General features: G+C 39.1%; 1 long non-coding RNA gene across 1 annotated transcript; it reads left to right on the top strand.

The window, feature by feature from the left end:
* Window positions 1-1147: 1147 nt before the first annotated feature.
* LOC143661747 (uncharacterized) lies at window positions 1148-23226 on the top strand. The gene is made up of 3 exons (XR_013164798.1): window positions 1148-1244; window positions 14955-15136; window positions 23131-23226. It is a non-coding gene; the product is annotated as an uncharacterized LOC143661747 (long non-coding RNA).
* The last annotated feature ends 3352 nt before the right edge of the window (window positions 23227-26578 follow it).

The following is a 26578-nucleotide window of genomic DNA, read 5'->3' as shown; positions in this document are numbered from 1 at the left end:
CAGCACCTCACCCTGGCTTAGCATCTACTAACTAAAGAAAAGCACCAGAAGGTCTATTCTGGGAAAACGTACCTATTAGTGTGTGTTGCTTTTTCCTTTCAGCATTTGGGACACCGCTAAGACTTTAAATGCAGGAACTGTGGCTGGGGACTCGGCATTCCCAAATCACATCATCCAGGGAGAGAAAGTGGGGAGAGCCAGAAACATACACTTTACCTAGAGTTCATTTCGCTTACATCACTTCTGACCTCATTTCAAGTAACAATCTGCCCCTTTCTCTTCCCTACTTTTGCCTCGAGCAAGACTTTTGCTAAAGTAGAATTTTTGTAGAGAAGTAAATCTACATGTCCATGGAACTAATCAGAGCTCCTTGCATTAGCAGTACCAACAGAATTATCTTAGCTCTCATGTCCAGAGATAAGAGGAACTCAGCTAACTAAGGGTTAACTGACATAAATATTCTAAAGGATCAGTTATTTGGTCTCATGCTTTAGGACTGTATAAATAGAAAAGTTTTTAAAACTTATAATAGCAAGTACTTGGCCTTGAGTATGTCCTGTGTTAGAAAACTCATGTTATTATTTATCTAATTAAGACCCAGTGCTGTAGAACTCTTTAAATAACCTCTCCTAGGAGTATGCTATGCTTTATGACAGAAACCTTCTAGAAATGTGCCAGCCTTTATGTAGGACTAGAAACATTCCACCTTGGGTGGTTTTTAATACTTTAGGAGACATTTGTCTGAGGAATCTATCTGAAAATCTTAGAAGGTATAATATCCGTGGGACTTTTTATTAGTTGTGTCAATAGCTTTTAAAAGCTTAGAAATTAGTGTGTTGAAGTAACATTTTTAAAAAGTCACGGTGGTCTCTTTAGCAAATTTTTTTTTCCAATTTATCTCTCTAAAGACATGAAGAGAATTATGAAACCTCAGCGGTAGCTGGCCTTAGTAAAAGCTGACTAATACCTTTTTGTTTATTAAAGCATCTACTTTGTGGGTAAAGTAAAACGCAGGATTGCACTTATATCACTCTCCATTTTATTTATAATGAATACCCTGGCTTTACTCAGTTTTTCCATTTTTGTAGAAGTTCCCAAAGACACACTGTTTCCAAGTAAGGCAACTCATGTTTTCTGGCCGTTCTCCAGGAAGTCTGTCCTCCAGACCAACCTCAGACCAGGCTTTAATTGGGAATCAAGTTGACTTAGAAGCTTTGAGGAAGAAATACCTGGTAAATAGAAGGGTGAGTAACCCCTGAAATTTGTGAACGCTTTTAGTACGATGTGTTTCTTAAGAGTGAGATACAATCTGCCTGTTTTAAATAAGCCCACAGCCCCTCTGAGGAAAAGAGCACAGACAGCTGTCAGCCTTGCATTCTGCGAGAGAGAAGTTATGCGTGCGTCCCTGTTCTAGGACTTGGGATCTGAAATGCCAAGTCATTATGTTCTTCTTTCTTAATTTCGATCTTGCCCCTGCCTTCTAGGAGCTGAGAAGGTTTTGCTTGTTTTGTTTGTTTTTCATGTGTCCATGTTTCCACTGGGAATCTTAAATGACTTTCCTTCACCTTGCGGGAGGCTGTTCAGACCCAACTACTCTATTTGAGTATATGCGGAAGAATCATGGACCGAAACAGTTACTTTTTAGATGTTTACTTTTCTGCATTTTCAAGGCCCTTACTCTTGGAGGGGACATTTGATTCAGTGAAACAAAATCAACCCTGTCTGTGACTGACCACTCATGGCTGATTCACATGTGTTGCAGATTATTGTAGGGAGAGAGCTGTCAAATCCTTTCAAACCCGATGGAGCGGAGTAGTAGAAAAGTCTTTTTAACACTAATCACCAGCTCTTACTTACTTTTACTCACTGCTATTTGGCCTGTGACCCAGCAGGAGATCATTTAAATCAAGACACTTACCCTTCCCCAGGGAAGATTTTAACCTGAAAGAGTCCAAATGTAGCCTGCAAAAGGGCAGCTTGGCTTAGCACCAATTTGTGAGGAAATGATGCTTAGAGTCAGCATGGAGTCTGCACAGTCCAGGAACTGGGGACATGGGACTCCTTCCAGCATGCAGGAGTGGTGGATGCAAGCCTGGGGAATGCTACTGGGGTGCAGAAGCTGTGGAACAGAAGTTCTCCGTTGATGAGAGGGGAGCAGCGCAGGTTTCACTCTCTGGAGTTCCTTAGAGGCTGCAGGTCTTGGCTATGGATCATAACCCTCAAGTCCTACCAGGCTCTGCTGCGGTTCTCCAGGGCAGAGGGTTGGAGGGGGGACAGGCAGGGAAGACAATGCCAGAAGGGGAGGTAGATGGGAAGAGAAGAAACACTTCCACCTGAGAGAGAGAAACTGGCACCCACAACTTTAGGTTCAAGACATCTCCTCCAAGCGTTTCCCAAGCCCCCGTTTTCCCCACAGATAAGGAGAATTACTGTTATACCTGAGGCTCACGTTTGTGGGTTTTCTCTACCATCTCCTGCTCACATAATCAGGATGGCATAGAAGCCACCTCCAGGGAAACGTGTTGCTGGGAAAAGAAGTGGTGATGGCCAGGAGAAACCCAAGTTACTAGTGCACTGTCATGGTCAGGGACATGTGTCGACTTGGCCAAGTTGTGGTACCTGTTTCTCTGGTTGGGCAAGCGCTGGCGTGCCTGTTGCAATGAGGATGTTTCATAGAACTAGACCATGATCACGTCAGCTGCATCCACAGCTGATTCCATTTGTAATCAGCCAGAGGGGAGTGTCTTCTGATTTGAATGATGCTTAACCTAATCATGGGAAGCCTTTTAAGGAGGATTCAGAAGAGACAGGCTCTATTCCTGCTTCGACTGGCGAGCCTCTCCTGTGGAGTTCATCCAGACCCTCCATCAGAGTCGTCGGCTTCACAGCCAGCCCTGCAGATTTTGGACTCTGCGTTCCCGTGGTCACGTGAGACACTTTTATAAATTTTATATTTGCAAGTGTTCCCTGTTGATTCTGTTTCTCTAGAGAACCCTAACTAATACATGCACTCATCCAGAGTTTCCCAGGAAGCTGATTGATAGTAGCTACTCCCAAACAGTAGTCTGGCAGCCCCACTCACCAGAATGTAGCCTACATGGCATACTACCAGCTCCAAGGACAGGAGCCACATGTAGCACACGACATTTATAATCCTTGCTACATAATTCAAGTGGCATAATTTGACTCTGCCAAACTCTACATAGGGTCAGTATGTGTTAGGGACAGAACATGGATGTTACTTCCATTTCTCTGAAGTGAAAGACCTTTGTGTAACTCTGAATGTCTTCTTTGGGATACACCTACCACATTTTCACCATTCTAGCTTCCTCATGGATGTTATATGTAGCCAGAACTCAATTTCAGCAACCTGCACACACTTAGCTTTGTGATTACAGAGTTGGTAAAGGAGGACTCAATGATTTCACAGCAAGGTGAGATATTGTGCAAGTTCTAGGACCATTGAATGCCATGTCCAGCCCAAGGAAACCATTTCTTCTTGCTGGTAGAAGAGATCAGATGAGGCCTCAGGAGGCACCACCACTCTGAGCTTACCAACAGTGTAAGTGTTGAATGTCACAATGGATCTGAGGGCAATAGCCACCTGCCTCCATGCGGGGCACAAAGCATTTATGCAATTGTGGAAACTAAGGACAAATATGACCTACTCCAACTTGCTGCTCTGGGGTCTCTATAGAGCTGGTGCTGTGCATCAACCACTGCTAATTTTTTGCCTTAATCCTAAGTGTTTCTAGAACATGGATCCATTGCTTGGAAGACACATTCTTCTCACTTGAATTTTGAGATCCTGTGACCAGCATCATCTGTATTTTTGAGCCCCTGTTATTAAAAATACCCTTTTCCTGACTAAAGTATATTCCTATCCCAGGTCATTCTCATACCAGAATGTGGAGTAGCTGCTCCATTATCATGAAAACCACTACATGATAAACCTGGCCCCATGTTCCTTCCAATAGTGTATGCTGACACTCTAAATCTCAAGTGAAGCCTCTGTGTAGGAACGTAAACATTACATCATGCCAGGGCTTCACCGCAACCTCAGTCACATTGGCAGAGAAACGTATGCCCTCATTGGAGATGAAGGTGGGATTCACACTGTGTCAAAAGGATAAGTGAAGGGACTGGCTGCTGTGATGAACCTTAATTTCACAGCTTGCAGTTATTTCTATCAGAGATTTGAATGTCCCGCAACTATCACCAGGAATGTTGGGAAAGGAGAATATACCTATAGAAATGGTATTTATTAAACTAATGATTTTGTGGAATCTCCATGAAAGTTATGCTTGAAAAGATAAATGTGCATCTCCAGCCACTGTTACTATATTATATGTATTGTATGTGTTGAATTTCCTTTCTAAAAGCATGAGAAAATATCAAATGTAAGTCAATGAGACATGCTAAAACTGAAAACAATTGTCACTTTATCTTCTCTTAGAATCCTTCTTAGATTTCTTTTCAAATTAAAATGGTTAATCTCTAGCCATGTACAGTATTTATTATTATTAATATCAACCAAGACCTTTCCCATCTCTTATACGAGTGTGTTACTCAATCTTCACTTAAATACTCTATCCTCAGCTAATATCTTACAGAGAAAATGGAGGCTATGAATTCCCTCAATTTGCCATATCCCTGTATTCTCACTTCCAAATAGATTTATTTGATCCATTCTCACCACCTTCTGTCTTATCTCAGAGAATTTTTTTTCCACCTGCCCAAGATGAACTGCAATATCTAATCATGCTCTGGAAAACATTGCTTTATTCTATCTCCTTTCAGTCCTTGTTTGGCCCATCAATTATGCATTGTACTTCTGGTATCTCTATTCTCCATTGCCTCTGGCTTCTTCTCTTTAGCCTATAAACATGTCTCACAACTTGAAAAATATATGTCATCATTCATAAAATCCTTTTAAGCTGAAACCCTGGCTCTCTTCTTTTAACAGCTAAAATTCTTAAAAAGGAGTTTTATATTGGCTGACTCTCACATCCCAATTGTCACTCATTCCTCAAACCTTTGAAATTTGGTGTCTGTTCACCATTACTGTAGGAACTCTCATCACAAAGGTCCCAACTGACCTCTGTGAGGTTGAAGGGATTGAGAGTGTTCAGTCCTCATCATTCATGGCCTCTTTAAATATTTGCACTCTTGATCTTCTCTTGATAGGCTTTAGACTTTGTGACATCATTCTTTCCCATCCTTCTCCAAGTCCCCGTGATCTTCTTGGATCTTTCTATGCATCATCCCCAGGATTCTATCCTCAGCCCTTTTCTGTAACTCCCTAGTTAGCTCATCTACCATATGGTTTCAATTGCCATTTATATACTAGCGATTCCCACAACTTTAACTACTTCTAACCTCCTTCTTTGGGCCAAATAAATATTTCCGAAGCCATCTGATCTAAAATTAAATCCAGGATATCTCACCACCTCTATCCCCTAGAACAAAAATATTTTTCTTCTCATGTTGATTAACAATACAACCATCCCTCTAGCACCTGAAGCCATAAACCTGTTGGTATCCTTCACTCTATCCCTCTTTATGCACATCTAGTTAGTCTCCAGTTACCAACTTTCAACTTCTTAAATGTCACTCAAGCCATTCTGCATCTTCATTTTCTCTGCCTAGTTGATTCCGTACCTACTATTACCTAACCAATCCAAAGTCTTAGTATTCTGCGTTACCATTTGCCACACTTCTGACAGAGGGTTCTTTCCAAAACACATATCTGATCACACCGTCCCCTCTGCTAGATGTCTTTTGAGAAGACCAGAAGCAACAGCTGGCACCTGTCCTTGTGCAAGATGTTAAGGAATGTGCTAAGAAGAAATTGTTTTGAGAAGGATAAGAGAAATGAAAAATAATCCTCTTTTCTGCCTTTAAAACATAGCTAACATTTTTAATGGAAGATCTGGTTTCGGCCATTGGCATTAGATTCCTCTCTCCCCAGGACCTACTCTCAGCATTCCCTTTTCACCCAGGCTGTCCACGTCCTTCCATGCCACCCACTCCTTTCCCCAGTTCTTAACACTCCCGTTAGCCTCTCATGGTGCTCCCTCCTGGATTACAGTCTAAATATGCTATCAAGAAATGCTAATGGAAAGATAGAATACTAAAAATTATGAGCAATATTGAAAACCACTATTTGCACTAGTGCTGGCAATATTTTTTGGCAACCTGGAATAAATTGAGACTATTTCACAAAGGTAATAATATAGACAATGCCTATTATAGTCTTGAATATAGCCAAATATCCTAAAGAAGACTAAACTATCTAATGTTTTGATAAACAAAAGGAGATGATAACAAAAAACTGAGTAATAAAATTTTAATTTTATAGAATTAAAGAGTGAGTAGGACTAGGATAATATAAACAAATTGCTAAGAATTATTATCTCTGGGTGATAGGGTTGTGGCGATTTTATTTTCTCTTTATTATTTTGCTCATTTCTCTAAATGTTATATAAAGCTGTAGCAATTGCCTAATCTGGAAAAGACACAATGTATGTAAAAGAAGATTACTGAGCCTGTGTTATAGGAAGCTGTGGTTATTTATGTGTGGTTGGGTTGTGGATGGTTTATACTTTTATCTTTATTATTTTGGAGATTATCTAATTTTCTAATTTTTTTTGGAATGAGCTATTTTATAATTAATAATAAAATATTATTCATAGTATATTTTATAATATACTTTAAATTAAAAACTATTAAAAAAAAGCTTGGTGATTCCTCCATAAGTTAAACGTAGATTCACCATATGACCCAGCAAAACATGAGTGTTTATAACAGCACTATTGGCAGCAGCCAAAAGATGGAAACAGCCCAAATGTTCACCAATGAATGGATGAATAGGTAAATAAAATGTGATATACAAATACAATAGAATATTAAGCAGCCATAAAACAGAATGAAGTAGTGATAAATGCTACAATGTGGTTGAACTTTGAAAACATCATGCTAAGTGAAGGAGGTCAGACAGAAAAGGTTATGTATCCCATGAAATGTCCAGAATAAGTACACCCACAGAGTGAATGCTGATTGCTGGTTGCCAGGGGTTAAGGAGAGAGAGTCTTGGGGAGCAAATGCCTAATGGGTAGTGGGTCTCATGTGGGGGGAATGAGAATGTTTTGGAAATTGAGTTCGTGGTTGCACAATATTGTGAATGTACTAAGTGCCATCACATTTCATCTCCATAAAAAAACATTAAATGGCACATTTTTTTTTTTACGTGAAAAGTCAGGAGTGTGTTACCTAGGGTTTCACTGAAAGTTGATATCTAAGTAGTAGAACTACCCAAATAGATAATATTTTTCCCATTGTCTTAGAATTTTCCCTCCAGGTAAGTCACTGGGAGAATGCCCAAGAAAGACAAAAGTAGAACAGAAAGTAGTGGTAAATGAGTGGCTGGCTGGGAAATACAAGGATTCATGAGGTCCCAATGGGTTTTGTTGCTTTCTCACATGCACCATGCTCTTTCTGTGCAGAAATGTCCCAAACTTAACTTCTGGAAACTGAGAATGGCTCAGCTGCTATTCTATGGCTATTGTTCACCTACCACTGGGCTTTCCCTATCAGTGTTTGATGATGAGGCAAAAAAGTAGGAATTTGTAGCCACTGGTTGTTTCCCAGACTGAGGTTTCTCCGTTAACTTGTAACACAAGATTGGATATCAGCAATGAGGCAATCTGTCAGTGTCATTCCTTAGAGAGAGAGAGAGACCATAGTTTTTGTGCTTTGTGACCAGTGAACCAAGAAACGAATCAGAGAACTCCTACCCAAGGTGCGCTTTTCTCCTCACTGCTTTTAAGCATGGCAGAACACACTCAGATTGCACACACAAATTTGTTTTTTGGTCTAGGACACAGAGAAGTGGATTCCCTGTAATAGGTTACCTGTGGCATGTTGTCAGCGGAGCCTAACTTCTTCCTTTGACTTAGCATATTTATGGGCCATCTCCCCAAAGTTTGAATTACTCAGTTATCACAGAATGTGATTCAATGCTCATATTTAGTCTTAAAACATAAGTAGAAAGATGAGCTAGAAAGTGCTTCAATACTTTTGTGCATTATGTATTCATGGAATTGTTCTTTTTATGCAACATCATCAGGAAAGTTACTCTTTCATATGGATAATTGAAGGTAAAGATTTTATGATCATAGAAACTTTTGATTTAACCATTTTTATTTACTTTTCCCCAAAACACATTACCCAGTTCAATGGTGCACAGAAACAAACTTAACCTTTCAATGGACATAAGTTCAAATGCAATGGTAACTCCTTCACAGGCTGCTGAAAAGGAAGAACTTTCACTTGCTGTAAATGTAGGTTGTGGAATGCCTTAAGTAGTAGGCAGGTGTTTGGTGTGAAACTGATAAACCCAGCACCACCAAGAGGATGCTTTATAGAGTATCTGCAGACTGTACTGCTATTTTGCAGAAGTATTAACCCAGGTAACCAAACCATCTTGGTTTGCCTGGTATTGTGTGCTTTTCCAGGAGGCAGGACTCCCATTGGTAAAGCCAGGACACTCAATGGCAAACCAGGATTTGGTCAAGGTCATGCCCACATAAACCCAATGCAGTGCAGGGAAGCTCATGGGGAAGACTGGGTTCAGTAGTGCTATTTGCAGCTCTGATAGAGTTGTGATCGTGGATTGCTTTCATTAGTTTGTTTGCATTTTTATTTTATAGATAGTATTCTCTTCCTCTCCTGCCATTTCTTGCCACTACTGGCAACAGCTTAACATCCCTTTTCCTCTTCTAATCACTGTCACTTCTATAGCCCACAATCTTTGCTCTTTGTTTTGCCTTTCCATCTTCTTCCCCTTACCACTTCTCCCCAAATTCCCTTCTGTTATTTCTTTACATTTGCCTTTCTTATCCCTACCATTTTCCCTGCCTGTCTCAGCCTTCCCCGAAAGGAGAATTACTTCTATATTCCTTTTTAGCCAGTGAGATCCCTTCTCTCTTAACTTGGTTAAGCTAACATTTATACCACATAATGTACTATCTTTGCTCATCCACTATGTTTTAATAATACTCAGAGTTGAAGAGTTTCAACTAATCTTCTAAGTGTGTTACTTTGCCAGTGCTTTAAATTCTCAGAAGTCTGATCTCTGAATGAGTGTGTTTTTGAAAGTACAGCCAGAAAAATGTTAATGTTTCACTAATTGTTAATGAAGGTAATAAGGAAGAGGAATTTCATAAGTAAATAAATTGTGGGAAAGAGGAGATTAAACAGAAGGAAATGGGTGTCTTTATAGAAGGATTTCTTAGACCCAGGAGAATCCACTCCATTTATACTGGCTGACTCTGACATCCCAGTTGTCATTCATTCCTCAAACCATTGAAATTTGGTGTCTGTTCACCATTACTGTAGGAACTCTCATCACAAAGGCCCCAATTGACCTCTGTGAGGTTGAAGGGATTGAGAGTGTTCAGTCCTCGTCATTCATGGCCTCTTCAAATATTTGAACTCTTGATCTTCTCTTGATAGGCTTTAGACTTTGTGACATCATTCTTTCCTGTGAAAAACCAACTGAATGGCCCAGTTTTCAGATGCAGTTGGGGCTGCATTTTCTGGCTGGAAAGGTTGCTTTGAGCAACTCCAGGAGTACCACTCATGTCATAGTCATTGAAGAGTGTGGTCATTGCAGCTTTCTTTTTTCTTTTTCTGGCAGATGGCAGTAAAATGTCCTGAGGAAGAAGAAGCATTTTTCTAAACTCTGAACAAAATATTTTTCTAAACAAAGTCTTTGTATCAGCTAGTGGTAGGGCCGCAAGCAGGGTTTTCCAAACTTCCTTTATCCAAGGCACATCTTGTGGGAGATGTGCTCTGAGACAACAATTTGGGGGAAGGGTGCTGTTTTAATTTGTTAATGCAATCAGAATGCACTATGTCAGAAATGGTATGGCTTTTAAGAAGGAAATTTATTAAGTTTCAGTTTTACAGTTCTTAGGCCATAACAACATCCAAACTAAGAAGTCCAGAGAGATATACCTTGACTTAAGAAAGGCTGATGAGTGTCACATGGGAAGGCACCTGGTTGGCATTTGCTGATCCTTGTTCTTGGTTCCATTGCTTTGAGCTTCTGATGCCAGTGGTTTCCTCTTTAAGCATCTGTGGGCCTTCACTTAGCTCCTGTAAGACACAGCCTGGGGCTCTGGCTTGCTGTGCATCTCATGGGGAGGCATGGCGATGTCTGCTGGGCCCTTTGCATCTCCAAACATCTGTGTCTAGGCACCTACTTTCTCTGTAGGCACTCTGAGCATCTTCAAATGTCTGCATTGCTGTCAGCTGTGAGCTTTCTCCAAAATGTTTCCTCTTTTAAAGGATTCTAGTAAACTAATCAAGACCCAAATGGAATGGGTGGAGTCACATCTCCATCTAATGAAAAGATCACACACCCGCAACTGGGTGTGTCACATCTGCATGGAAACAATCCAACCAAAGTTTTTGCTCCACAGTACTGAATCAGGATTAAAAGAAAAATGCCTGTCCCCACATAATTGGATCAGGAAAATGGATACGGCTTTTCTGGGGTACAAAACAGCTTCAGTCTGGCACAGGTGCAATAATACATTTCAGAGCATATGTGAGTATCCCCTTCATTGTTTGATCATGGGTATCATTTACTCTTTGGTAGTTGGTCAGATATTAAATAGAAACAGAATAATAGGCAGATGATAGCCCCATGATACTACAAGTACACTACCAGCAATTCTTCTCAATTCTCTCTCATCTATTGCTGCTCTCAAATTTTCTATTATTCCCATGTAAATTTAAGTGACTATGCAGCTTTAAATTGAGGCAACATGGGCAGTTGATGCTACATATTTTACCTCCTTTTAGGGGTTTACAATGCATGTGATCCTTTATTATAGGTGCTGCAAAGAATATCATTTCATTGTAATTAGTCTTCTGCTTTCCAAACTTGTTTTTCTTCTGTTTAATCTCCTCTTTCCCACAATTTACTTACTTATGGAATCCCTCTTCCTCATTACCCTCATTAACAATTAGTGAAACATTAACATTTTTCTGGCTGCACTTTTGAGAGCACACTCACACTCACCATCACCCACGGAGTCTGTCCCTCTATGGCACCTCATCTCTCCACCAGAGTCGGAGCCGGGGGGTCAAGGCACAGCCTGACACTGTGTGGATTAAACAGACTCTTCCTGTGATTTTCCATTGTCTATGGGTTTGCAAACTGCTGCAATAGAGAAAGGAGTAAATGAATGTGGTGCTTCTATGTTTAATGTTTAATACTTTTCTATAACCTGTAACACCAGTGTTTATTTTGGAAACACCGACATAATGTTTTGCCTTCTTTCATAAATTACTTCCTCTATGCCCATTACCTGAAAAACTCAGCCTGTCTACTACAAAGTGGCATCTCTGCCTAATGGGGCACTTTAGGACATTTTTAATGCATGGGAAGAAATGTTTTCTTATTGTAACAAAATGCTGCTTTAAAAAGATAGCTAATCTCTTTCTGGAATGAGTTTGGAATAGTTCTGTCTGTTCTAGTTAGTTGGGTTAGTTTTCACACCGAGAGTATCTCAAATTCTATGTTTTATGGTAACAGGCTAGGGAAATGTATAAGGAAATTGACATAAAAATTCTAGCATATATATTTATTTATATATTACATAAACACATGTAAAATATATATTTATATTATAAGGAAAGCTCATCTCTTCAGAAATAATACTGTCTTAGATCACAGAAGAGGAAAATTTCTAGACTAAACAGTGGGTTGTGGAACAGATGGGTCATCAATATTTCATAATGTACTTTTTGTATTCAAGACTCCAAATGCTTTATAAATATTAACATAGCATGCTTCACAATTCCTCTCTTAGGTGAATAAGTGGCAAGCATGATTCATGAAACTGTATCACGATTTGGAAAACTGTGTCAACTAAAATCTTGTATATTGACTCTTTGACTGTTGAGAAAAATTAGATGCAGAGGTGAATATTGAGGTGAGGTACAGGTCTGTAAGAAAAGTTGGCACAAGATTTAAAAGAAGGAGATGGACAGCTTGCAATAGAGTAATGCTTCTCCAGGCAGGCCCCCTCACCATCACCCACAGAGCCCGTCCCCCTGTGGCACCTTATCTCCCCACCAGAGTCCGAGCCAGTGGGTCGGGGCACAGCCTGACAGTGGGTGGATTAGACTCTTCCTGAAATTCCATTGTCCTCGGGTTTGAAAACCACTGCAATAGAGAAAGGAGTAAGTGAACGTGGTGCTTCTGTTAAGCGTTAACTTTGGGAAAGGAGGGCAGTAAGTAAACATTGAAGCAGAGTGACAACAAAAGGGACTTAACTGCATTATCGAAGCTAGTTGTGATGTGGCTGTTATTTTCCTTCCATTTGTGAGTAGGAAGAGGGTGTGAAATAAAAGAGGAGATTTTGGGAGGTGATCCTAAGACTAGAGGAGTAAACGGCTCAAATTTAAAGAGAAAATTAGAGCTAGAAACTAGAAAAAAAATCAGAAGAAAATATGAACAAAATGCATACCACATGAGCCTGGGTTTGTGGTTTTACATGGCAGGAGGGTGAGCACCAGAGTAGTCCTGTAGGTGTGAGGGACTAATGCTGAATGGGAAACAAAACGTCCACTGCAGGTGGAGAAAAGACTGCCATAAATTGATGAGTGAGTAAAGGACACATTGAATTCTGTCTTCCAAAAAGATAGGCTCAGTTCCAACCTTGATTGCATGCATGTGATCCTGTTTGGACATACCATCTCTGAAGTCATTATGAGCTAAGATGAGGCTATGGAATGGGATAGGCCCTAATCCAGTACAACTCCTTCTTTAGAAGCAGAGAAAGTTTGGACACAGAGAGGCAGGGATGGATGTGGGCCATGAACAGCCAGAAACTTGCCGCCAGAGCCTACTGACTTCAGAGGAAGTGTGGCTCTGCCTACACTCTGATTTGGACTTCTGGTCTCCTTGACAATAAATTTCTGCTGTTTTAAGCTGCTTAATATGTAGTACTTTGTTATTGCAAACCCAGAAATCTTAGGCAACTTCCAAGAAATTTAGCTGTGAAAGGAGGTGTTCTAATTTGCATTCTAGCTGCCAGAATGCAATGCACCAGAAACGGAATGACTTTTAAAAAGGGGAATTTAATAAATTGTTAGTTTATAGTTCTAAGGCTGTGAAATTGTCCAAATTAAAACAAGTCTACAGAAATGTCCAATCTAAGGCATCTAGGGAAAGATACCTTGTTTCCAGAAGGCCGATTATATTCAGGGTTTTTCTCTCAAATGGAAAGGTACATGGTGAACATGGCGACATCTGCTAGCTTTCTCTCCAGGCCTCTTGTTTCATGAAGCTCCCCGGGAGGCATTTTCTTTCTTCATCTCCAAAGGTCACTGGTGGACTCGGTGGTCTCTTGTCATTCTGTTGTGTTCTGCGGCATCCTCCTCATTCTCAAAAAGAAACCCTCTCCAAACTGTCTCCTCTTTTATAGATTCCAGTAAACTAGTCAAGACCCACGTAGAATGGGCGGAGTCACATCTGCATCTAATCAAGTTTTATACCCACAATTGATTGAGTCACATCTCTGTGCAGATAATCTAATTGAGTTTCCAACCTACAGTGCTGAACAGGGATTAGAAGAAACTATTGCTTTCACAAGATTGATGAGGATTGAAACATGGTTTTTCTAGGGTACATAAATCCTTTCAAACCAGCCCAAGAGGTGACAGGATTTCTAAAGGCAAACTTTCCTTCCTAAAGGCAAACTGATTTGTACTTTTCTTTTTATTAATTAAAAAAAATTAACTAACACAACATTTAGAAATCATTCCATTCTACATATGCAATCAGTAATTCTTAATATCATCACATAGATGTATGATCATCATTTCTTAGTACATTTGCATCGATTTAGAAAAAGAAATAGCAAGACAACAGAAAAAGAAATAAAATGATAATATAGAGAAAAAAATAAAAATAAAAAAATACAAAAAAATATATAAAACAAAACAAAACAAAACAAAAAAAACAAAACTTCTCTTATTATAAATTCTCGTTAAGGTGTCATGTAGGTCACGAGTGTGAACACGATGTTACAATGGGAGTCTTTCTGAAGCCTTGAAATCCAGGTACACAAGCTTATGCCCATACTACCATAGTCTAAAGGGTGGGGGGCAGTCTTGTAAAGGAGGTGACCAAAAGCTGGGTTTGAGATCCTCAATCCAATCTACATTGCCAAGGATGCCTCATTTGAGGTTGAAAAGAAGAGGACTTCTTTGAAGACAGCTGTTGGAGAACTGTGCATCCCTCTTCTCCTGAGAAACATTTCGCTCAGAGACCTTGATCTTTATGTCTTTATTCCAATGGCATAGTGTGGATGGTGGCTGGGTTGAAAATGTCTTCCCCTTCCAGAATGCACCTGGGCCTTTAAAAAGATATATTGTGAGCTAGAAAGCATTAAGTGTACAGTCATTAACCCTTAATAAATCAGGGGCTTGCCATTTTCTTGCAGAGCCTACCGCTCAGAAACTGTGCAACATTAAACTGATCATCTGGTTCTCTGGCTCTGAGTATCTTTACATTTAAATTGAGGAGGTAAAACTTTTCATCCCCCAAACCTTGTCTGCAAACCAATGCAGAGAGAATAACCTGAGAGTGGGGCCAGGTAAGAAAAGATGTAAAAAATCTCTCTAGTTGACTGTATTAGTCAGGGTTCTCTAGAGAAACAGAACCAACAGGAGGTAACTGTAAATATGAGATTTGTAAATGTGGCTTACACAGCCGTGGGAATGCAAGAATCCAAAACCCATAGGGCAGGCTGTGAAGCTGGCAATTCTGATGAAGGGTCTCAACGAACTCCGCAGGAGAGTTTCGCTGGCTGAAGAAGCAGTGAAAATGCCTTCCTATCACCACATCACTCTGTGTCTGTCTCGATGTGCAGCCCTCCCTCAGATGTAAGTGGACCAGCCTTCCAAGGCAGGCGACTATGCCTTCAGGGCCATTCTCATAGGATCCATCTTACAAGAGAAGAACGGTGGCATTTTGCTTTTCTTATGAGAGAACTACTGAATTAGCAGAAACTCATGGATTGGAACTAAAATTTGGAAACTCTGGGCAGCTCAGGTGAGTATTCTACCACTGAAGCAACTGCACACCTTATGTTGGGGGATGGGTGTGCATGGTCTGGAATCGAACCAGGGTTTCCTGCATGGCAAGGTCTTTGGGCAACCCAGGATCTCAGTCAGAGAGGCGTGTCACCTAATACTCTGATGGAATTCTTACATCAGTGAGATACTTCCCCAAGCCAAGGTCAAGCTTTGCATAGCATCCCTAGACAGGAAGTCTGGGTTTTTCTAATTCCCCTTTCGTAGACAAGGCAGCTCCTCAAATCTTGGGACTTTGGGTGGGGATCTCTGCCTTTCTGCCAGACTCACACAAGGTCACGTCATGTCTCTTCACTGAACTCCAGCCCAAAGCCTTTAGGACTGAAACATCAGAGGGACAATGAGGGGTCAAGTCCACTTATCTTCTCTATTGGCTTTAGTGTCCTTTGTTCCCAGCAACCGATAATTTCTCTTTCTTTTTAGCATGGAAATTATTACACAGAGTGTGGTTAAACCAGAGATGTTGAATATTTATTCTTAAGCTCAAATTCTGTCCTTGCTATTTACTTGCTGTGATATCCTGAATGAATTATGTAATATTTCCATGCTTAAAAATTTTCATTGTAGATTTTTTAAAAATAAACTTTCAAGAACTGTTTTAAATATATAGAAAAGTTACAGTAATTGTATAGAGTTTCCATATACCTTGCCCCCAGTTTCCCCTAATGTTAACATCTTACATTGGTATGGTGAAATTGTTACAACTAGTGAACCAATATGGATATGTTTTATTAACTTACATCCATTGTTTTATTTGGATTTCCTGAAATACCTAAGCACTCCACAAACCTATCAAGGTCATCAAAAACGAATCTCAGAAAAACTGTCCATCCAGTGGAGCCTAAGGAGACGGGCTGGCTCAGTGTAATGTGGAATCCTGGATGAGGTCCTGGACCAGGAGATAGCTGTTAAGTAAAAAGTACGGAAATTCAAATAAACTACGGATTTCATTCATCATAATGTATCAATATTAGTCCATGAGGTGTGACAAATATACCATTCTAATGCAAAATATTTATAATAGAGGAAAGTGAGTGGAAATACTCTATACTAACATCACAAAATTCTGCAAACCTAAAACTGTTTTTAAAAAATCCAATATGTTGAAATACAAAACAATAAAATAAAATAATGAAAAAAAAAATCCTGTGTTTTATCTCTTCAACCTACTTTCTTCCCCAAATCCATGACAACCGCTAGTGTGCTTTTTCCTCTCAGTAGTTTTGTTTTTCCTTGATTATCGTGTCATTGGAGTCAGATAGTCTGTAATGTTTTCAAACTGGTTTCTTTTACTTGGCAGTATGCATTTAAAATATATCTGTATCTTTTCATGGCTTGATACCTCATTCCTTATTGCTAAATAGTTTTCTATTTTATGGATGTGTGACAGTTTTTGTCTATCATTCACTTGCTGAAAGACATCTTTGTTACTACAAATTTTGGATAATTATGAATAAAGCTGGTATAAATTTTCACATGTGGGTTTTTGTGTGGACAAGTTTTCAGATCAGTTGGGTCAATACCCAGGAGCATGACCACTGGATCACACTGTTGGGTTATGTTTAGCTTTGTAAGAAACTGCCAAGCTGTCTTCCAAAATATTTGTACCATTTTGCATTCCCACCAGCAACAAATGAGAATTTCTGTTGCTCTGCATTCTCATAGGCAGTTGGTGTTTTGCTGGCTTTTGGATTTTAGGCATTCTAATCAGGGTGCAGTGATATCTCCTTGTTGTTTTCATCATAGAATTCTATGAGGATTAAAGAATTGTTGGCATGTAGTAAATTTTGCCTTTTTATCACCATTATTATTATTATATTTTATCCGGGATTTGTATCTGTTTGCTAGTGGGACATGGTCCCATCCACATCAATTCAGTCTACTACGTAACCTTTTTTTACATGTCATCTTTTGATGCATAAACTTAAGCAAGGCTGCCCCTCAAGGTCAGTACTCATGTGCCACTATAATTTACTATTGCACTGACAGATATACCCTAAATTAAACATTCAAGATATTTGCTACTCCTATGGGAACTAGCTTTCTAAAGGTTAATCAATAAATGTTTACTGAGTAATCTAGTTAATAAATACAGTAATAGATTTTTAAAAATTTATCCTATCTTCTTTCCTCAGTTCTTTGTATTACACTGAGTAATTTAAACTTGACACGAGTACTAGGCTTTCATAAATTATATGACACATGCAGCTTGGAAACAATTGACATTACCAATTCTTCCTGTAGTCATGTTGATTCAATGAATATCACCCTTGTCGCTTATAGGTTTCAGGGTGGTGAGTCATCTCAGCATTTGTTGCACAATGAAAGTTTGTTAAATACGCCATCCCATCCATGAAGTTTGATTCAGTTATAGTGCAGTTCATCACACTGCATGACAATTCCTGATTGAAATTGGCCTCGTTGTAACTACCATATCCTTTTCTAAGTTCATAATGACAATTCATTAAAAATTACCTTGAGTCTAGCAAAGATTTTTAATTTACAATTTTGGAGCTCTGTTAAGAGTGGGAAAATTTAGATTTTTTTCTCTCTACATTAAGGAAGTGGAAAATTGTGGCAAAGTGAAGCCTTCAGGGAAACATGGCATGTTGTCCAAATTCATCAGGCTAACGATTGTGAACATTCCTCACATATAGCATAAGATGTGGAAGCAGCAGCTAACTATTGACTGTGGCTGTTAACTTCCAAAGCACTGGCGTGGGAAATGCTTGTGACCACACAAGAGAACGACAGATGAAAGTAATTCTCTGATCCTCTGTCACCAAATACATTTGGGGCATTTTGTATGCCTGTATAGTTAATGGGAAGGCTAACATTCCCTGCTACGCAAGTTAAACTCAATATAATAGAGAGCAAAGACTAAATCTGGAGTTTATCAGGACCTTATAGCCATAGGAATTCAACCTTTCTCTTCATTAAAATCACATAGATATGAGTCCGCAACATTCTAAATAGCACATAGAAAGCAAAATGAACAATGGAAGACTAAGTTTAGTTGAGAGAACTATGGTGTCTGCCCCTTGGGTATTAGTTAAAGCATTCTATTTTAGGAAATAAAAAAAGTTTCGTTCTATTAAAAGACTGCAGCCACCAGAGAGTTTACCCAGAAAGAGTGTATAAAGGAATTATTAGAAAACAAAAGAGAACTAGCAAAGCACTGGTAAGACGGCATCGCCTTCCATCGACATGGAACATCACCATCTCACAGGAACAGCTTCAAAGTGAGCAGATCAAAAGGTGAATATATATGGAGAGAACATTTTTTTTTTATTTTGTGACTAGGGTAAGCTTACCTCAATCTGTTACATCAAAGTAAGATCAAAAGTAAGCTGTCTATGTGCTTTCTAAATTAACTCAGATACTGCTGAGATATTCAGGACATCTACGAAGAGCACAGCCAACACTTCTGCCCTTTTCCTTTGAACCCAACTTAACATATATAACAAATGAAAAAGACAATATGTGGAGGCAGTACTATAGTTGAGACTTTGCATGCACAAACCCACAGAAAATCAAATTTATGGTTCCCATGGCAACTATAAGTCTTCCCCACTGTACATTATAGTAACCACTGAACACTGTAGTTACAGTTGCAAGATATTTGGGGCTGTAACTTCTTATTTTCCATTGCTTACAATAATTTTCAGAAAAAAAATCTCATTTAGGACTCCAACTTTTAAAGTGTGTCTCTGTTGAATGGGGAATAATGTTAGAAACTCTTCAGATATATAGTTGAGCCGTGGTGAAATGGAAGTCTAGAAAAATTAGTTTTCTTTTTTAATCAATGAAAAATATATATATTGGGCATATATTCCTTTTCCATGTAAAGCATGTGGGAGGGTAAAAGGTAAAAGGAATGATGTTGTCTCCCAATAATGCAGAATATATAAATATAGATGTAGATATATGCTTGTACAAGAAATACACATGCCTGCACACACAAACACATACACACACACTTCTACCTAGGACTTGAAATGTAGTAGGAAATTCACACAATGCTGCTAGTAAATGGGCATGGATAATCGCATTCAAAAAATGTTACAGAAATTCAAAGTGGGAAATCATGATTTTTATCTTATCAAGTTTGATTCCATATTTTACCACCAACAGGACTGTAACTTTGACAAGTGTAGTGACACTGTCCCTTGCTTATCCAGAATGCATTTGCCGCCTTTTCCCTCCTAAGAGAGCCCCACATGGGTTTGGATCTCTCTTTTACCCCCAGGGATCTCAGAGGATGGTGGCCAACGTTCAGTACTGGGCTTATATCCCATTCAGTCAAGGCGAGGCAAGAGGCCCCACCCTCCTGCTCACGGTGTTCCTTCTGGCCAGGGGCGTGGAATACAGTTGAACCAGTGAGAAACGAGGGCAATCCATAGGGAGAGTAGCTGGGGAAGGTCCCTTGACCCTAAATCATGGGTCCAGCAGCAAACTGTCTCTCACACTCAGTATTGTCAAGTCTTGCCGGGCTGCATGGACCCACCTGAAAATTCAGGCTGCAAATCCGGTCAGTAGCGGGGATATCAGAGGCGAGAGAGGGAAAGAGCAGGATGCTGAAGTCACATCAATACTTCTGGAACCTGCCCTTCTCCAATCTTCCTGTTATGGAAGATAGTCAATTCCTTGCTTTAAAATCGGTTTAAGCAAGGTTTTTTTTTGTTTTTTGTTTTTTTTTTTTTAATAACGGGCAGCCAAAAAACCATCCTTCTGGTATCCTAAGCCACTAATCTCTCTGAGTCTTCACTTCCTTATTTTGAAGCGCAAACAATAATGCCCTATCAGAAAATCTGTACAAAATACTGTGAGTTGAAAGGCATTATACAAACATCAGACAAGTAAGTTGACTTTCATCCATACATTATTTATGTCCAGTCGTGGGCTGGAGCCAGTTTGTACCAGCTGGCAACGGCTAATTTTCAGATTCTTAGGAATTTCACAAGCTAGTTGACATCACATTGTTAGCTTAAAATGAGCCACGGTGGAAGTATTTACAACATGAGCAAATGCTACATAGCAGGACTCTTCCTTTCTTCAGAGAGCCAATTGTTAAACATGTATCTATCCTGAAAATAAAAAGGGGCATCCTTGGATGTCTTCAATATCCCCAAGACAGAGAGAACCTCTAGTTTTAAACCATGCTTAGCTGAAGTGTGGTCTGTTTCCTTTGACCATCTGGCATCTGTTCAGAAGTTCCCTTCCTTTTTCCTTGTCCCAGACCCTGACTCTCTAGATATCCTACTGCAGCATGCTATTTGTGGAACCTGGCCATTCACACTTGAGCTGAAAAGGAAACAAGAAGAAATATTAATACTTATGATTATAGGTGACTCTCTTCCTTCATTCACACGTGGTGGTCCTTTTACATCAGGCACTGTGTAGGAGCACTGGGCTAGATGCTTGGGATAACAGAGAAAACTCGTGACACCTAACCCCGAGGAACTTACCTTCCTATAGAAGAGGACAGATAATGCAAAAGTGGTCTTAGGAGCACAAAGGTTTCAAATACTCAGCTAGAAATGGTCAAAGAAGGCTTCCTGGAAGAAGAGTTCTCTGTGTAAGGAAAAAGGGAAAGGAATAGAGGAAACAAAGTATTATACATTTGATAAATACTAAGTTACTCATTGCGCCTAGAGACCTGGGCACATATAAGAGGTAGCTGAGAACAGAGAAAATCAACAGCGGGTAAGGAGTGGCCAACAAGAAAGACTTCTCTTTAAATGCTATTTTCCCACATCCACCAAGTTATTCTCATGTAAATGTCATAACTGTTTAAAAATATTTTTTTCCGGGCGGGCCGCGGTGGCTCAGCGGGCAAAGTGCTTGCCTGCTATGCCGGAGGACCTCGGTTCGATTCCCGGCCCCAGCCCATGTAACAAAAAACGGAAAAACAAAATACAAGAAAATGTTTAAAGTTGTTTCCCTTTCTTCCTTCCTTCCTTCCTTCTATCCTTCCTTCCTTCTCTCTGTCTTTCCTTTAAAAAAAAAAAAAAAAAAAAATATTTTTTTCCAAATTTTGTGATTCCTTACAATCTCCACATAATGTAGAGATTTACTAGCTTATGTTTACAGTATTATATTTTACATTAGTTAAAACATATTCGGAGAATCATTTTGTATGGTAGTAATATTTTAAAATTTGTTAAGGCTAATTGTAAATGTTTCCTGTTTACTTGAGAATAATATTATAAACCCACATATAAAAATATGGTTGAATGTATTAATCTTTTTATTTATTGAATTCATTCACATTCATTTTTTATGAATTTATTAGTCTTTTTCTATACAGGTAGAGAGATAAGTAGATAGAAGTATTCAGTATTCTATATAAGCGTATGTATGTGGGTGCATATCTACACACCTATATTTTTATAATTTGCTTTGTGACTCATTTATATTCTTGCTGCTTACTTTGCTTAATTGTTCAATTACTCAGAAATGTGTGTAAAAATCTCCCACAATGATTTGTGACTTTGTCCATCTCTCTTTGTAGATCTGTTTTTGTCTTTGTATATTTCGAAGCTCTCTCTCATAGGTGTAAAATTATTGTATCTTTCTGCTGAATGGAAATTTTACCATTATATGATAACCCACTTTATCAATATTAATGTTTCCTTAAGTCTATCTGTTCAGATATTAATGTAGCTGTTCCAGTTTCTTTGGGTTAGTGTTTACATGGTATGCCTTTTCTGGGTTTTAATGTAGAACATTTATGTTTCTTGTAAACAAAAATGAATTTGTCAAATCCACTCTAAAAATCTTTGTCTTTGAAATAGACATTGCCAGGTCTTTCTTTCAAGGGAAAATGGTTTAGTTTCTTAGGCATGTTTTAGCCATGGCTCAACCATTATGTCCCACGTGTCTCTCTTTTAGCATATTTAAAGCTGGTGTAAAACTACAGTCTTAATGAAACCAGATCAGTCAGTCAGAATCAATTTATATTACCCACATCCAAATTCTGCAAAAGCAGCCGGCTTGAACTTTGCAAAGAAGAACTACCTGTAATTCATTTCATTCCTCAAATAAGGTGCAATCAAAGGGTCTGACTTTCTCACCCAGTCTGAGGCCATAAGCAAATGGCAGCCAAAATAGTTAATCACCCAGAACACTGGAAAAACTAGTGTTTAAGGATAAAAGAGTACAACTCTCCAATCATCATGCATGTATTCATTCCTTTAATGATTTATTTACTAGCTAACACTTACTATCTACTATGTGGCAGGCTCTGTTTGCTAGTCCAAATATTGCAAACCTGAGTTTTGCCCTTATCTCACTTTTGAAAATACTTCAGAACACAGACTCGATACTTGTCAAAACTCTGGTGAACAAAATTTTTTAAGGGAGAGGTGGCATGAGCTGAGTGAAGCTGTTCTTTATAACATTAATAAATGGCCTCTACTCCTGGCCCATAACTTCTTAATAAGATTCCTCCAGGCAGCCTTTAGTTTTATGCAAGAAATGGGTTGAAATTAAGATATGGGTGGCAGCTCAGCCCACGAGGCAAAAAGAAGGAGATCTGGGGGTGAAACAGTCTCCAAAATCACAAAGGGAAATAACCATTTATCTACACTGCTATTGAATTTTTCTATTTTCTGTACCCAACCAAGCCAAATACAGTATATGGCATAGAAATGTGGCTCTAAAGCAATGATATATTTGGGTTAACTCATGTATAGTTTTGGCTGTTGGTCACATACATTTCATTACCTTTAATTTTACCTATTAATGGAGAGACAAAATAGATTTCCTTTTTATGGGATAAGAAAATACCATCCATGAAAATCTTATAATATGTTATAATTTAATCTATCTAGATTTTTGTCCTGTAGTAATACAGAAAAATCGTGAATATACTTTTCTGATTGTACTGGGAAAATGTGGACCTGTCTGCTCTTTATAGATGTTTACAATAGAAAATGTTCTCTTCTGCAGGGAATAGTTTGTATGGAACCATTCTTGAAGACATAGAAAGGGATTGGATGATACTCCTGGAATCCTTTCCAGCAGAAACCTTCCCTGGTAAGTTTAATTGGAAACTTCTTCCCTCTATGTTGTTTTTGTGTGAAAGGTAATAACTTATGACACCTATAGGGATTCCAGAAATGGAATTGTTGCCCACTGAGTGTTATTTTCTGTCTCTTTAGGAGAGTGAGGCTCGGTCTTGTGGCACTTTATAGGAAGGCTGGTACCTGCAAGAAGTGAATACTTATTAGGATTTTCCCCAATAATGCACAGCTCTGAGCTTTGACAAGATTATATTTTTCTTATAGTGATGTAATAGAATATTTAATAAATATATCAAAATGAAAACTGTGATAAAATCCCTTTTATGAGAATGTTTATGGAAACTTTTAATTCTGGATTCATTAGCTATCTTTTTTAGATTAAATTGATGGCAGGTAAAACTGGAGATGGGTCAAGCCAAAGCAGGAAATATCTTTCTATTAAGAATGGAAGAGCTAGTACTATAACCAATCATGAAACACTTTCCACATCAACGATAACACCACCTGCCATTTTATACCTTCCTGCACTAGAAGAACTATAGATATAATCAACTATGTATGCCATCGGCCAGCAGACACAAATGAAATTGAGAGACAAAAAAAGATAGAGATAGTTTTCCCTCTATAGACTTTATTTGGCTACCAGCATCTAATATAATGTTTGCAGCAGCAAAAGACAGAGCTGTATAATGCACCAGAGCCAATCCAGGGCACTGTCCAAGTTGTAGGCAAGGAGGCTCTGCATGGGCAAAGCAGGCGGTGTGACTGTGTGTGTGTGTGTGTGGTGTGTTAAGCAGGATGGAAGGTGGAAGAAGACCAAGGAAATCATCTTAGGATTAGTCCTGGAATTTTAAATTTAGAGATGCTTATAATAATCCTTTAAATTACTTTTGAATTTAAAGAAAAATCCCCAAAAAAATCCCAACAGAAAGCATTTCAGAAGCCCTCTATCTTTAGGGTTAAGAACAAAGGTTGGAAAGTAGCAAAATGGGCTGTTATAAGAGCAAAAGCTACACTCAAGATGAGGCAGCTTGATTGGTTCCACTTTACTGATTTGGAGTGATGTGGGAGTGTCCATTTCTTGAGGTAGGTCAGATCACTATGGGTATATTTTGGTGGGGGTTGTAGAGTGGGTCAAATATTAGAAGTTCAATTTTGGCCACGTTTAGAGGTGCTTATCAGAAGTCAAAGTGGAGATGGCAGGTAGGCCTCTGGCAATATAATTTCAGGGGCTTGGTCCAGACTTCAGGGGACAGTTCTAGGCTGTGGGTATGAACTTGGGAGTTGCTGGTACATAAAGTTATGTATAGATGTGGAACTGAATGAAATCATCTTAGGAGAGTATCATTCAATAAAGGAAGAGGACAGGGACACGGAACTTAGAAGGCGGGGGTGGGGGGGGTGAGGAGGAACCAATAATGAGGACTGAGAAGAAGCCTCAAAGGAGGAAGAGTAAGAAACGTGAGCGTGTGGGGTCAAAAGGAGAAAGTATTTCAACAAGGAAGGAGGGGTCGTCTGTGATATGTGCAGCTTAGAACAAACGAAATAATCCCTGAAATTTAACCGTTGGCTTTGCCATGGGGGAGACAGTGAACTTGATGACAGTTGTTTTAGTGGTGTGTTGGGGGCAATGCCTGGCAGATCAGGACTCGAGAGGCAGTGGGAGGAGCCAGGTGGAGACAGCTAGTATGGAGAAACCTTTTGAGGGGTGATGTGACCCAACATCCAGGTGGAGATGCCATGTGGATGAGCAGAAAAGTGACTCCGATAGAAAACTGAGTAACTGAAAATAATAGTACTTCAGGTGACACATTCTGTTTGAAAACAAATATATCCCATAGGGGAATGCTGGAAAAATTCTACCATTCAGCATCATCCCATCTGAGAATCAGGGCTAGGCCAGAACAAACCACAGACCACAGAGAGGGGACAGAGGATCCCAGAAATTAATGTGAAATGTTCAGAAGACAATGGAAATCCAACTGAATTGATACCAAATGTGAGTAGAAAGAAGACAAATTCAATTCATTTTAGGAGGCATTTTAATGTGCTGAGTTTTAAATGTTTGAGCTAAGTTCTTGTTTCCAGTCTTGTAGAGTTACCCAAAAAGTCAAAGTTTTCAGTGTTACAGTGGCTCTAAAAGTATAAGCCTTGTTCTTGGCTAAAGGAGGCGGCTGTTTATCAGCTGAGGTTGAGGGATTTTTGGGTGAGTTTCTGCCAACACAGTTTCCCTGAGTATGGATGTCAGTGTCAACTAATCCATCTCCTTTGTCTTTGAAGCACCTCCTGGAAGACTTAACACCTTAACCTCCTACCAGGTAAAATCTTAGTAAGGAATAGTTTTGTTTTGGTGAGAATTTCTTCCAAGCTCATACTAAATCTCTGGGAAAGGGTAGATTCTGAGTCATCCATGCCTCAGTTTTGCTGCCTGCTGGCAGTGTCCACCCTGGCTGTCTCCTGCCTTAAGGTTTGTATGCAAAAGGAAAGGCCTAATAAAACAGCCACCTACCAGGAAAGCTGGGTCCAAATCTGGAGCACCCCGGGGATTTCAGAGAAAAAGCACAGGAGAAAAAAATATCATTTGCTACTCCATGAAACTTTCAGCTGTATTTTCCAATGCTTTGAAATGAAGCTGCCATGAAAAAAAGTTAAGTTTGAATATGATAGACTTGGATCACTTGGAAATCTTCACAAGAAAGAGAAGAATAACATTTTTCATCATTTATTTTGTTTTGCTTTTCAAATCGTTATGAAATTTTTGGAGGTTTGGGAAGAAGTCTTGAGCAAGAGAAAGAGAGAGCAGCAGATAAAATTTTGTCGAGCAAATCAAATGTTCCATACCTCATAATAAAGAAATATATCTAGATTCTAAGGGAAAAAAAACTTGGATTGTTTAGTTCATTTATGGGGCTTTTCCATATATTTTATACTTCTCTTTTACCTCGAGCACGTTGACTCCTTCACCATCATCTATAGCTCTTTCATTTTTCCACCTCCTTCAGTACTTACCTTGATTTCACTTTCCATCCCTCTTGCTTTCCATGACTTAGTATTTCCAACTTTCACTCCCTTTTCTGCATTCTATTTTTATTCCAAACCTCTGACTCTAAATTAAGTTATTATACTTACTCTAAGTTAAACTCTCTGCCCACAACAGGGACAACAAATGATAGTTTTATTATGTTTTTGCTTGTTTTGCTCTTTGACACAGGCAATTGGATAATTTTTTTATATGCATAATATCTACTAAATACTCAAATGATATATATTTGTCTATTCCCTGTGTTTAATTTATTTTACAGCACACTTTAGGGGAAATTCCTATCCACAGGTTTCATTCATCCTATGGGGATCATTCTTCATATAGAAAATGT

The sequence above is a fragment of the Tamandua tetradactyla genome, chromosome 17 (assembly GCF_023851605.1).
Source record: "Tamandua tetradactyla isolate mTamTet1 chromosome 17, mTamTet1.pri, whole genome shotgun sequence".
Lineage (NCBI taxonomy): Eukaryota > Metazoa > Chordata > Mammalia > Pilosa > Myrmecophagidae > Tamandua > Tamandua tetradactyla.
The sequence above is the reverse complement of the archived record's forward strand: the minus strand, read 5'-3'. Positions and strand labels throughout refer to the sequence as shown.